The sequence below is a fragment of the Panthera onca genome, chromosome B4 (assembly GCF_046562875.1).
Source record: "Panthera onca isolate mPanOnc1 chromosome B4, mPanOnc1 haplotype 2, whole genome shotgun sequence".
NCBI classification, from domain to species: Eukaryota; Metazoa; Chordata; class Mammalia; order Carnivora; family Felidae; genus Panthera; species Panthera onca.
In genome coordinates this window covers 88,311,493-88,326,206 of record NC_138345.1, presented here as the reverse complement: position 1 = coordinate 88,326,206, position 14,714 = coordinate 88,311,493, and the positions used below count along the sequence as shown (strand labels likewise).

The 14,714-nt window shown below is 41.6% G+C and overlaps 1 long non-coding RNA gene across 1 annotated transcript; it reads left to right on the top strand.

Moving 5' to 3' along the window:
• The first annotated feature begins 467 nt into the window (after positions 1-467).
• On the top strand, positions 468-14,321 carry LOC132694135 (uncharacterized). Its single transcript, XR_009617189.3, has 3 exons — positions 468-636; positions 7,233-7,384; positions 13,970-14,321. It is a non-coding gene; the product is annotated as an uncharacterized LOC132694135 (long non-coding RNA).
• The last annotated feature ends 393 nt before the right edge of the window (positions 14,322-14,714 follow it).

Here is a 14,714-nt window from a genome sequence, read left to right as displayed (position 1 = left end):
GTAGGTATATATATAACTGAAACAAGCATTTCATGAAATAATTTGTATCCTTATTATGTGCTATTAAGTTCTATTCTGTTCACTATATGCTGACTAATTTGGATGTAAATTTTAAAAAATTAAAAATAAAATTAAAAAAAAAAGTTCTATTCTGTTCCAACCTGTTTTGTTTTTTTAGTGCACAATGTGAAAAAACACTGGCCGAGAAAAATGGGAGAAAGAATGGGCCAGGGAGAGGCAGTAGGGCTGCAGGCAGCAGGAAAGGCCAGTGTGAGGTTACTGGGGGTGCGTTTCATACGTGCCCCGGGGGTCATGGCTGCAGAGTTTCATCCAGTCATGTTCACCTGCAAGGAGGCAGGTGTGGAGCAGGCAGCGAATTAGGGTAAGCTAGGATTGGGGTTTTCCAAGCACCTGTGATGAAAGATGAAGCAAGGGGGCTACTGTGATGTCAAAGCATGGAATCCAGGCCAAGTATAGCTGTAAAATGAGGTCATGAGGGAGAGCGAGAGAAGGAGAAAAGCTGGTCAGATCAGTGGATTGAAGGTGTTGCGGGGCTTGGAAAAGTGAGGGCGTCAGAGACATTGAGCTAGAGAGGCTGTGGTTGTAGAGAAGTGGGTGCTTGAAACTGCAGTTAAGGTAAGAAAATCGGTTTGGTCAACACAGGGCCAGTATGACCGTGGGAGTGAGGACTGAAGTAAGGAAACAGACAAGATCCTGGGAGAAGAGGAGGTTAAGAAACCAAGAGCCCAGAGTGTTGAAAGGATCATTTATCTGAATACTGAAATAACCAAAAATTGTTACAGGAGTTTTAAGAAGACAATGGCAGTAAGCCAGGAGCTAAAAATATGAAAGAAATGAGGAGGAGGGACGGAAGTGGATGATGAAGAAAGTGGGGGTTGTAGAACAGTTTGATGGTAAGGATTTCAAAGATGGGAGTTTTCAGGGAGTGGAAGGAGAATGGTCGACAGGGCACAGACAGGCCCCTCCAAGCCCCCTGGTAAGAGGGTATGGACGGAAAGTGAGAGAGGCAGGGAAGCAGGGTCCTCACACAAGAGCCAGCTTTCAACTGAGCGAAAAAGGAAAGAGACTATTCAGAGAAGTAGAGGGCCTAGGAAATCTGCAGATGACAAATTCTGAGCTCCAAGAGCAAGCAAAGTTTTCCAAAGTGGGAAGGGGCGAGGAGTGGGCCTGGTTAGCAGGTGTACAGAATCATATGACCATGAGCATCTAGGTCAGTGGCTCAAGGAAGAAAACTGAATAAATAAAATAATTTGATTCAGATACACTGCATTTACACGAATGCCAGGTCTTTTAAACTACATGATAGAGAAAACTGCTTTGATTCTGTTCTCCTTTAGAAGCATGTCACCAGAGTTGACAGTTACATTACATACTCTACCACCTATGACCTCTCATTCTCTTTTAAACAGATTTTTCTCATTCTTTAACACTCTTTCAGCCAGAAATAAATGCAATAAATTTAACAATCTAGGTGAAGTTCACAGAGAGGAGAAACTTTTCACTTAACACTGACTCAAAGACCAAATGATTTAAATTTTCTACTATTAGAAAGTTGTTAATCAAACAAACAAATGCCAAACGAAAAAGGTTGAAGTTTGGCACCAATTCGTATGTATCAGAGAAAAATCTAAACATATGATGGGTTCCCGTAGAACCACCTAACATTCACGCGAGGATATAGATGCATTCATTCCCGAATTTTCCAATTCTTCTGTCATATACTGCCAACAAATGCAACATGGGCTCCACCAACTGGACACTTCATATTACTTCAGTGTTACCCTTTAACATTGGAAAACAGTTTTCATTCATTCAATATTATTATTTATTGGGAAATATTATTTATTGATTGTCTTCTATGTTCCAGGTACTCTTCTAGATCCCTGAGATACAATAGTAAACACAAAAGATATTAAAAAACTCTGTCTTGATGAAGACTATATTTTAACGTATAACATTTCTTATTTTGTCCACCACAATAAACTACAGGCCAAATCTGTTTAATGGATACCTTGGATAAGGCTGAACCTTCAGACTTTTAGAATTTGATGAATAAAAGCCACAAGGGCCTTTTAATTAAAAGTTAGCAAAAGTCAGGTCACCTGGGTGGCTCAGTCGGTTAAGAGTCCAACTCTTGCTTTCGGTTCAGGTCATGATCTCACTGTTCGTGAGCTCAACCCCCACATCAGGCTCTGCACTGACAGTTGGAAGCCTGCCTGGGATTTTCTCTCCCTCTTTCTGTTCCTCCCCTACTTGTGCCCCTCTCTCTTACAAAAAAAAAATTAAGTTACCAAAAGTTTTTGTTTTTTTGGAAATAGAAACATTAACTCACCTCAAAGAAAAGTGTTCTATATGGCAACAAAAACACACACCCTGTGTATCCACTATCTCTTGCATTCTTTTTATACAGTTTTATGAACTTACTATATATTCATCATTTTAAAAATTTTAGGTATTTTCACTTTGCAAAATGGTATCATGCTGTATGTGATTGGGGGATGACTTCCTTTTTCGTTTCATGTTATACTGCTAAAATTATTTATGGTGCAAATGTGCCATAGTTCATTTCATCCTTCCACTGATGAGCATTTAGGTCCTTTCCAGGTTTTTCTTTAAAGAAACTTTTTTTACTGTTTTTATTTATTTTTGAGACAGAGAGAGACAGAGCATGAGCAGGGGAGGGGCAGAGAGAGAGGGAGACACAGAATCTGAAGCAGGTTCCAGGCTCTGAGCTGTCAGCACAGAGCCCGACGTGAAGCTTGAACTCACGGACTGCGAGATCGTGACCTGAGCTGAAGTCACACATTTCACCGATGGAACCACCCAGGCGCCCCTCCAGGTTCTTCTTATTGTAAATAGTAGTGCCATGAGCATACTGTACATGTTCCAAGGTTATGTATTAGTGATGTTCTTAGCTATACACCTTTTGTGGAATTGCTGAGTCACAGGGTATGTAAATGTTCAACATTTGGAGATAATGATGAGCTGTTGTTTAGAGTGACGGCAACAAATTATGTTCCCTCCAGCCATTTATAATGGATCATTTGAAACTAAATCCTTGATATTTACAGATTTTTTTTAATTTACAGATTTTTAAATTTGACAGTTAAACAGATACAAAATGGTGCCTCACTGTGGTCTTGATCAGCACCATTAATGAGGCCAAATATGTAGGTCATCATGGCCTTATAAGCCACATATAAATGCTCTTGGGTGCAACGTTTCTTTGTTTTCCTCCATTCTTATGTTATGTCATGTATGCTTTCCTTTTTATTTGTAGAAATTCCCAACTTCATCTTTAATTCTTTATTTTAAAATAATTTAAACTTACAGAAAAGTTGAGAGAAAAATATAAAGCATTTCTATCCATATTCTTCACCCACCCCATAGCTGTTAACATTCTACCATTTACGTTATTCTCATTTTCTTCTCTGTCCTCGTGTATATGTGTGTGTGTGTGTGTGTGTGTGTGTGTGTGTGTGTGTGATCTTTTTCTCTGAACCATTTCAGAGAGTAACTTTCAAAAAACCCATTATTCATCAATACTTTAGTATGCATTTCTTTTTTTTTTTAATTTTTTTATACATTTATTTATTATTGAGAGGCATTGAGAGACAGAGCATGAACATGGGAGTGGCAGAGAGAGGAGGAGACACAGAATCTGAAGTGGGTTCCAGGCTCTGAGCTGTCAGCACAGAGCCTGATGCAGGGATCGAACTCACAAACCCCAAGATCATGACCTGAGCCGAAGTCAGACGCTTAACCGACTGAGCCACCCAGGCACCCCAGTATGCATTTCTTAAAAACAAATATAGTCTCCTACACAACAAATACAACCACTGAAACTGAGAGGATAGCATTACTATAACACCACCACCAAAACCACACACTCCATTCAAATTTTGCTAGTTGTGCCAACAGTGTCTTTCATGCTGCATGTTGTTGTTGTGTCTCCTTAGCCTCTGATCTGAAACAGTTCCTCAGTCTTTTGTCTTTCATGACCTTGACACTTCTGAGAAGTACAGGCCAGTTGCTTTCTAGAATGTCCTTCATTTTGGATCTGTCTAGTGTTTCCTCACAATTACCTCTAGGTTATACATTTGGGGCCAGGAGACCACAGAAGTGATTCTGTGTCATTCTCAGTGCATCCTATATAGAGGTACATGATGTTGATTTGTCACATTATTGGTGAAGTTAACTTTCATTAATTGATGTATTTTGTGTCTGCCAAATTTCTCTCTTATAAATTTATATAAGTATTTTGAACATATAATAATATCTAATCAATAAGCATTTGATGGTACTTTGACACCATGTAGATATCTATCCCACGAGCATCCCTATACTGTCACCTCACTGCCTTAATCATAGCTTCCCATTAAGTTCTGAAACCTGATACTTCAGAAGTATCTTGGCTATTTTTGACCCTTTTCTCTCCCATATAAGTTGTGAAATTAGTTTAGCAAGTTCCATAATTTTGATTGGAATGGTTTTGAACCTATAATTCAAGTTGCAGAGTATTGGCATCTTTATGATGCTGTCTTCCTTCCCATAACATGGTAAGTCTCTCCATTTATTCAGGTTCTCTTTTACATCTCTTAATACAATTTTAAAATTTTCCATATGGAAATCTTGGAGAAATTCCTGAAAACATTTGAACAACGGGTTTTGAGAGATGGAGAGCTGAGATTTGGACAGAAAAAGAAAGGATATAAAAGTATAATCTTCACCTCACACTGGAATCGAGCCTACACTGAACTGGGCTTGGTTCAGCTCAACTTGGAAGTGAATACTGAAGTCACATCTGTACATGAGGAGTATTGAAGATTTATGGTGAAATGTTTGACTTTAGATACTTCAAATAGAGTTGAAGCATCTGCCACTTCCTCCTCTGCTCCTGAGGACCTGAGACCAGTGTTCAGCCTTCCCTCTTGAGAAGTCACTAGACACTAACATGAATAGAGAGACTGTTAAGATCCAGGAGAAACCCAAGAAAGGAGAAGGACCGAGGGCCAGAACCTCTGTTCTTCTATGTGAAAGATCATTGTTCTGTGGAAAAGGATGGCAGCATTGAGCAATGAGAATGGTGGAAGGAAACCATGAGAAGGATTATGGGAGGAGATATTCAAGATATTCAGGATATTCAGGAAACTAGGCAACATCCAGAAGGAAAGACCCTTGAGTAGGTATTGAGAAAGTGAAGGACCACTGTTCCAGAAATAGACCACTGTCACCAACCCACCCCACTGTGAATTACCAGTCAGAGGGGTATCCCAATCAGCAGGTAGTCACCTAGACCAAGAGATCATAAAGCAAAATCCCCTGGTTTCTGCTACTGACACCAAAGCCAGAGTGGCAAAATAAGATTTATGCAACATGGAAAGGAGATTGGCTAGTAAGTTATAAATTCAATAGTTTAATGGCAGTTTAATATCCCAACAAGATGCAAGAGCACAGCATCCAAGAGAGTGCTATTCCACAAGGGCCAACACCATGTGGTCCCTCATGATTTGGCTTGATTCAGGTATAGACATCAGAATACTAGGGAAATCAGTGGGCTCATTGCCCCATGACACTCTTGAGAGTTGGTCGTCAGGAGTTGGTAGTCATTATTCCTGGCAAGAACAGTTCAATAAGATTTGGTGAGCAGATAGTGTTAACTCATGAAAATCAAAATGCCTACCAATATTCATGCCCTTTGTGAAGATCCACCATGACTAGGTCACAGAAATAAACCAGGGGAGTTCCACGGGCAGGGCCTCACTTACCTCAGAAAACAGTTTTGGTGTTGCTCCCTCCCCAGACAGGTAAACAATCAAAGGTCAAAAATGATTATTTCATTAGCCTGAAATTTTGAAAGTGCTAATAACTTTCCAGTAAAATTTGATAATACATGCTTGAAATGTCAAATATTAAGTCATGTAGCTTTCTGATGAGCTTTTCAACATAATTTAGCTGAAAAATACGTGCCAGGTAACTAAATATGTTTGACCAATTACATAAACCAATTAAAGGCTGCCTCAATGGTTTTGCTTTTGAGTGGTATATAGGTCATTTTCTTTGACAGAAATTAGATGTGGAACTAGTTTTCCATGGAGGCAAATTCATGACAGCTCTCCTACACATCTCTACCATAGGTATTACCCTATTCTGCCAGTAACCCACTTTGTAATGTGTGGAAGAATGCAATTTACTTACGTGTTTAGATTTAGAAACTGTCAGTTATGTTATTTAATTTAAGCTTGTCAAACACAACTGCAATACGGAGATATCAATTATAGCAACTATCCTTACCATCAGAAGTTAAACTGAGATATTATAGTCAGTGGGGGTGGGGGTGGGGGAATGTGATTCAAGTAAGGAAAGGAAAAAATAAGAAATCCCAATGAATTTAATCTGAGTAGTTAAAAGATCTGAAATGATTGACAATAGGTCCAACTGATGAAATACTTCCACCTTCTGGTCATCGAATTTTTTGACATTTTGCAATTATTTATGTTTTACAAAATGTGATGTCCACGCATGCAAAGAAATTAAGATGTATTTTCAAACACATAAGAATATATGCTGTATACATAAGAATATATGCTGTATTATCTCCTTGGACCATGGGTGGGAAAGCTCAGAATATGTAACACATAGGAATCTCACTTGAGACCTTTGTCTTTAGCTTAATAAATTCAGCTAATAACCTTTGTATACCACTATTCACACACACACACACACACACACACACACACACACACACACTTTAAACATTTCAAGGCTTAGAAAGTATACTATATATACTGAGCTTGGATAAACTTGGATAGGCAAAGGTTGCTTCATTTTCATTTACCCAAAGGCACTTTCCCTTAGTAGGCAACTTACAATTCTGATTTCGTATTGTTCCATTTTCAGAGGCTTCCATTTGCTCTTTCGTGAAACAAATAAAAATGTTCTATGACCCAGGTGCCTGTGTGACTCAGTTAAGTCTCTGACTCTTGATTTTGGTTCAGGTCATGATCAGGTTCAAGCCCAGTGTTGGGCTCTGCACTGACAGTGGTGTGGAGCCTGCTTGGGATTTTCTGTCTCTGTCTCTCTCTGGCCCTCCCCTGCTCTCACACACTAGCTCTGTCTCAAAATAAATAAACTTAAAAAAAATGTTCTATGGCCTCCAACTTCCCATTTAACCGCCACATTCTTCCCTCCATGTCTGTCATCTTACACAGGTTCATGGTGAAAAAGAGCAGGGACAACCTGGGATCAAACCCCAGCTCGGCTGCTGCTTAGCTGAGTGGTGCCTGAACCTCGCTTTCCTCTCCATGTATCCATCTTTCAGAGTGGTCGTGTGGATATAAAATACTATATGTACAGAACACTAGTAAGTACAGCTATTCTCTTCATCACATGAGTGCTGTCCTCTGTGGATGTAATGCTGCCTCTCTCCAGCTGTATTGTTTTCCTTGCTAACTAAACAATTTGGCCTTTCCTTCTGACATGTTGCTCTCACAACCCATTTACATCTGCTATGTGACCAAATGTGCCATGAGGCTCTTTATTTTAAATTAGTAATTCTCCTTAATTGTTTCATATGTGACCTGAATTTTATTTTATTTATTTTTAATTAAAATTTTTTATTAAATTTTTTAACAAAAAAAAATTTTAATTTTCTTTTTTTATCATTAAAACATTTTTTTTAATGTTTATTTATTCTTGAGAGAGAGAGAGCATGAGTGAGGGAGGGGCAGAGAGAGGGAGACACAGAATCCGAAGCAGGCTCCAAACTCAGAGCTGTCGGCACAGAGCCCGACGCGGGGCCCGAACCCATGAACTGGGGTCCGAACCCACGAACCGTGAGATCATAACCTGAGCTGAAGTAGGATGCTTAACCGACTGAGCCACCCAGGTGCTTCTTTTTTAATTTTTTTCTATGATGCTAAAGGGTACAGACCATGTTTTTGATTTGTTTGGTTCTATTCTTTCACTGCAACATAGGTGATGGTGAGATGTGCTCTGTGTGTGAGGCAGGCAAAACTTATATTCTGTCAGGTGTCTGTGCTATTAATGAGAATATTCAATTCTACTGTAGCCAACAGGAAAAAGCTAGTAGCATGGATAAGACTCATACGATGTGTTAAATAACAATAGCAAGTAAACAAGTGGCTTGCAAGACATGAGTAGAATTCAAAAGATGTGCTGTTAAGAATTCGAAAGATAAGCTTTCGGGCTGGCAATCTGGAAGACACGTTAAAGACAGAGTGAATGAAATACATAATTTTTAAAAAATATTTACTTTTGAAAGAGAGAGAGAGCACATGCGCACAAGCAGGGGAAGGCTAGAAAAAAGTGGGGGTGGGGTGGGGGAAGAGGATCCAAAGCAGGCTCTGTGCTGACATCAGAGACCACGATGCAGGGTGTGAACTCACAAACTGGGAGATCGTGACCTGAGCCGAAGTTGGACACTTAACCGACAGAACAATCCCGGGCACCCCCGTGATATTTTAAAAGACAGACTCAAGAGTGTTTACTCATAAAGAGAAAATAAGGGAAGGACCAAAGCAAAAGGTACAAACCAAGCCCCCTTCAGACTGACACATGTCATCTCTAAATTGGTCGGCCATTGGGAACCCATGGTGGCTTTGCATATACTCTGCCTAAGAGATAAAGGTCACAGCTGTGCAGCAAACGAGTGAGTGAACTACAGCTGTGGCCAGGCATCCTGGCCACTGTGTGTGGGCTCCAGACACTTTGAGCTCGCTAAGCCCCCTTGTTCAAACTCGGCGCCAGTCTTTGGAATCACCCCATCATGAGAATTGATGCCACAGAGTTGAGAAGCACTGGGATAAAGAAAGGAGAGAAGGAAAGGGAAAGGACACTGAAAGAACTGTGTGATACGGGCTTCAGTCGTGTGGTCCTTCTACTCTATCCTAGGTGTATAAACTTACCCCAGATCTCTTTTCCTTGCTACTGGGTAGACGTTTTATATTGATCCAATAACCCCTGTAACATGAGCACTTGATTTAGTCTGTGAGACTTTCTGCTCTGGCCCCTGGGAGTGTCTGGCCGGAGTGCACTAGAGCTCCATTACTGCCTCCGAGTAGTTTCCCACATGACATATTTTCCTTGGCACCAGACTTTCTTTTCAGAGACGAACCTGTTGGTATTCCTCTACAAATCCATCAAATTTGTATTATGTTGCACAAGAGAGCAATAAAAGCTTTTTCCCTGCATTTTTCTGGTGAAAGAAGCTCGATACCTTGTTAATGTTTGAAGAACTAGTAATTTCACATGAAATTGCAGCCTTTCCTTCCAAGCAATTGCTACCAGCTACATTTCCTGCTGCTACCTGGTCTCCTTTTATTTTATCATCACGGGGTTTGGGGTTGTTTGCGGGTTTTTTTTTTTTTTAAATAATTCTCAGCACACCAGTGGTGGCCATTATCCTGTCTAGGCTAGAGACAGAGCCACCCCCAAAATCAGCAGAAACCCAAGTTCATACCGACAGTGGCTATGGCCAGCACCTGAAGACTGCCCCTGCCCAGCCACATTCTTTTTCTCTCTTCTCCTCCTCCTCCTTCCCTTTTTAGCTTCTTGCATTTTTTACCACAACCCTCTATTTCCCATCTCAGGAACCACATGTAAATCCACTTGAGGCTCTACTCCGAATTATCTCTCTGCTCTAAAAACTGAGGTTTTTTTCACTAGGCCAAGCTTGCCTCCTGGGCCTCCCAGAAAATGAGATCTCCCCTGGGAGATTCTCAGTCCTTTGTGCACCCAAGCCCCTGGCAGACTGGCCCCCCCTACTCAGGCAGGGCTATATTAATCTGAATGCCACTGGTAGACAAGTCTTACCTCAAGCACCAACCTCTTACCATACGTTGGCAAAATGAAGTCTTAAGACTCAGGGGGAAAGCCTTGTAACAGGCTTATTCTGTTTGGAGAAGGAGTCAGGGGAAATTGTGGTCATTTTCCCCCCATGTCCTTCTAGTTCCCACGGTCTTACTCCTGGCTCTCTCTGGCAAGGAACACCATCTTGTGTTTCCTTCAACAGAGCTTGAAGGAAAATCTCTGGTTCTTCGGAATGAAATAGCTACAAATTTTTTAAAAAGAGAAATCTTTCAGGGCCGCCTGGCTGGCTCAGTCAGTTGAACGTCTGACTTCGGCTCAGGTCATGATCACACAGTTCCTGAGTTTGAGCCCCGCATCACGCTCTGTGCTGACAGCTCAGAGCCTGGAGCCTGCTTTGGATTCTGTGTCTCCCTCTCTCTGCCCCTCCCCCACTCGCTCTCTCTCTCTCTCTCTCTCTCTCTCAAGAATAAATAAAACATTAAAAAAGAGAGAGAAAGAGACAGAAGTGTTTCTCCTGCTAATACCACCTGCCAGAAAAGGGTGAGGGAGAAACACCAGTCATTGCACAATCAACGTGAAGTATAAAGAACCAAGGTTTGCGTTTCTTGTACGAATGTAAAGACAAGCTTTATACTTCCTTCCATCCCTCTGCGTCAGCAACCAACCAACCAACTAATCAACGAGCAAATAAACTGGCAAACAACAAACGGCATGCACTGGATCCTGAAACTGGGAAGCCCGGGAGAAGGGAGGCCCTGGACCTGATCTCATAAGCGCTCTGGCTCCGTTTTTCCACCGTCCTCCCGGGTCTCCTCTCTTCTGGGTATGGACTCGGACTTCAGGCTAGCTGCTCTCAGAACAAGATGGCTGCCCCCAGCAACCAGACCTGCAAGCTTCCCTGTTCACTTCCGGAGGAGTAACCCCGCTCACTCGGAGAGGGCAGCGGAGGACAAAAGTTGAGAGCTTCACACGGATTGGACCACCCCCTGATAAGGATAAAAACTATGCACTGATTGGCTTCCACCAGGGGTCCCTCAACCAATCCCTGTGGCATGGAAGATGAGATTCCCTGCTAGGGATAGGCAGCTGGAGGTGTAGGCCGTTGCACCAAAACTGAAGGGCTGATCTACAGAAGAAACAGCTGCTTCCCAAAGAAAAATTTGAATACTATTAGGAGGATGAAAGAAAGGGAATGGATGGAGTATAGGCAACAAACCGTGTGTGCTGCACCCACGAGGTAAAATCTTTCACAGCATGTAGGTGCTCCATATATCTCTAATAAATGTGTTGTTTCATGAAATTTTATCAGCTCATTTACCTTAAGTCCACTATGTGCTTACTGAAAGTTATTGAAAGTCACTTATCTCCTGTTGCCTTATGGCAACACTAAGCACTTCAGTGATAAGATGGAGTCAGTTCAGAGACATTAACACAATCCTGCCCCCTGCTCCTCAAATGCAAACTGTTAAGAATGATTATTTAATGTTTTGATTTAACTACTGGCTGTTGAATTCAAAGACCTGCCACTCACTTAAGAACAAGGTATTTCAGCAACTCTCAATACCTTTCTTGCTTAATCTTATTTCCATGCTGTGTTCCTTTCAAAGTTAATTTCCTGCTCTAATGCCACGTGATGCAGCCTTCCCAAATTCATTTCTGAGTGTTTTCCACATTTCAAGCATACTTTTCTATCAGAGCCAAGTAGAATCAAAACTCAGGGGATATGGCCTTTTATTGTTTCATTATCATTCAACGAATCTTTCCCAGCAGTCCTCTGGGGTCTCTGCTGTATCTTTTGCCAGCTGCCGAGCAAAGGGTCTCAGTATGTTATTTTGTACTACTACTCTCTGCTCAGTTATAATGCATGGTTGGATCAGAATATCTGCAATTTGAATTCTAGTTCCTTGACTAATTCACCATGTTTACACACATCAAAACTTCTTTCTCCGGAGAGCACGCAGCTAACTTTTAGGATGTAGCTTCTGCCTCAATACTAAAAGCAATGTGATTTCACAACTGGTTCCAGATACATGGTTAGAACCAGTTTTCTCTAAGGTGGCCAAAGGTTTATGATCGCCCTTGCAAACAAGACCTGTTTGAACTATAACATCTGACAGGAGCTGATTGCTAATTTCAATTTCTTGTAAGAGCTGGGGTAGAGGTGAGGGGACAGGGATAGAAAATGTGTATTAAAATGTACCTAGAGGCCACGTGCGTGGCTCAGTCGGTTAAGCGTCTGACTCTTGATTTCGGCTCAAATCATGATCTCGGAGTTTGTGAGTTTAAGCCCACATCAGGCTCTGTGCTGACAGTTCAGAGCCTGCTTGGGATCCTCTCCCTCCCTCTCTCTCTGCCCCTCACCTGTACCCTCACTCTCTCTCTTTCTCTCAAAATAAATAAACTTAAATTTTTTTTCTTTAATAAAATTTTTTTTTAATTTTTTTTAATGTTTATTTATTTTTGAGAGAGAGACAGAGCATGAGTGGCAGAGGAGCAGAGAGCAAGGGAGACACAGAATCCAAAGTGGGCGCCAGGTTCTGAGCTGTCAGCACAGAGCCCACGTGAGGCTTGAACCCATGAACCGTGAAATCACAACCTGAGCCGAAATCAAGAGTTAGACATTTAACCACTTAACTGACTGAGCCACCCAGGTGCCCCAGTTGAAGAAATTGTTTAAAATGTAAATTGAGCTATGGCATCCCATGGCTAAATCCCTTCAAAGGCTCACTCGTTCTGCAGCAGTGGTTCTCAGACTGTTCAACTTCCGGACCAGGATAATTTTTTTTTCATATTAGTAACTTACCAATGAAGATGCCAAATTTGCATGCGAAAGAAGGACAACAACAAAACACCTTCTATCAAAATCCTTTGATAAAAACAAAAGGATAATTTAAAACTACACACGCAATGTAATCCCAGGAAAATGGACAGTCACTTCCATTGAATAAATTTAGCTTTGTGGAAAAATTCTATACATCCTCAAAACAGTGAGAATTTGGCCTCGCATTGGCTCCAGTCTGCAGAGTCTACATGGGCAAGGCATCTGTGAGCAGGCTCCTGACTTCAGCCTCAGTCTCAGCCTCAACCTCCCCAGCCTAAGCTCCAGCAACTCTTCACTGTGCGTAGTTCACCCACCCACCACCACCTTCTCCTTTGCTTAAGCTGCCTGCATGGTTGTGTATAGATGGACTATGCCTCCCACGGCCATGCCACTCCTTTACTTGGCTTTGTGCATCCTGCAGCACTTACAACAGGAGTTCCATCCTTGAGAACCACTTTCTTACTCCTTACATCCTCATCCCTAGAGATGAGTTTGATTCAAAAACACCCTGTGCAAATCAGTACCGTTATTCTGAGCATATTTATCTACATCGTGCCTGGCATAATTATCTGCCTTTTCACCTTTCTTCCACTAGATGGCAGTCTAGAAGCCAGTGGCCATGTTGGTGTGTTTTCACTTTCAGGCCCACATTACCCAGCACAGTGACTTTCAGTATAACAAGGGCATTCAAAAATGACTAAAAAAGGAAATCAATAGATAGCTATATTTCAAAGAAATATGTGATGAGGAGAAATCTAATTGTGAAGCCATTTTTAATTCTTCAAAAGAAAGGTAACGTATAAATTAATTGGTCATATTTCTATTTCAGCCTTCTTGAGGTAGATGGCGCCACCTTACAAAAGTAGGACAATCACCTTGTGGTTTTTTTTGTTTTTTTTGTTTTTTCTTTCCCTCCCACATCTCATTTTACTAACTCAAGAGGTCAGTCAAGTCTCTGCCTATTCCCTCACCCACGGATATCTTGCCACCTGGAAAAATTTAAAGATGGGAAAGTGGTGCTTATTGTTCTAGGAATTTCACGGTCAAAAAAATATTTACAGATGCTAAACACATTTGTGTGTGTGTGTGTGTGTGTGTGTGTGTGTGTGTGTTAATGCATGCCTAAGTGTAATGCTTATCCCTGAAGAAAGTGTCTTTAAAAACCATCTACTGACCACAGGATAATTATTATACCCCCGGTAGTAGTTACTGTTAAAACATGTGTGCATTTTGCTGAGAAAGAAAAAGAGGTTCCTTGCCAACACTTCTCCTATCTTTCTTTTTTTACGGCCTCAGAGCTCCACTGTGAAACTGAGGATTTCCAACTCTGCTAGCTGTGTCAGAGCAAGCGAACTGCACTAACGAGCATTGTGCCACAGTATTTCCAGCCCTCACAAATACGAGGGCATACCTGAAGGAAATGACTGAAGGCAAGGGCTCTGGAATCAGATGGCTTGAGTTGAAAGCTGCAGTCTTTACTTGCTGGCCAAGTGACCTTGGACAATGTACTGAAATGACGTCTTCCTCAAAAACCGTATCTGGAAAACGGGGACAAATTAGTATGCCATTCATAAGGCTTTTGTGAAGATTCGATGACATAATCTATCCAAAGTATGTAACTTGCAAATGTATTACTTTTGTTACTTGCTCTTTTCCTGTCTCTCCATATGGGACTCCAGCCTCTTGAAGAATTCCACCTGCCACAAAAATGAAGTGTGATGGCCATTTAGCTGTCCCGAAATTGCCCTGTCTCTCTCCTCTGCTCTAACTCCTTGACAACCTATCCACCCCCTTCACCTCCCAGTGTCCTCAGGTACCTCCAGTGTCATGGGGGAGCCCCTTAGGTGCCACACCTGATTTGAGAAAGTGATATGAAGTACCAAGACTTTGATCCTGGTACCCTAAGGTCTAACGGAGTTTTTGTAAAATAGCTCTTTCAGATGTCACTGATGATATACCATCAGCGCCACCCCACCCCCAGTGGATCCCACCCAGTCCATAAGGATTGGGCTAAGGACAAAGCTAAGGAAACAACGCAAAG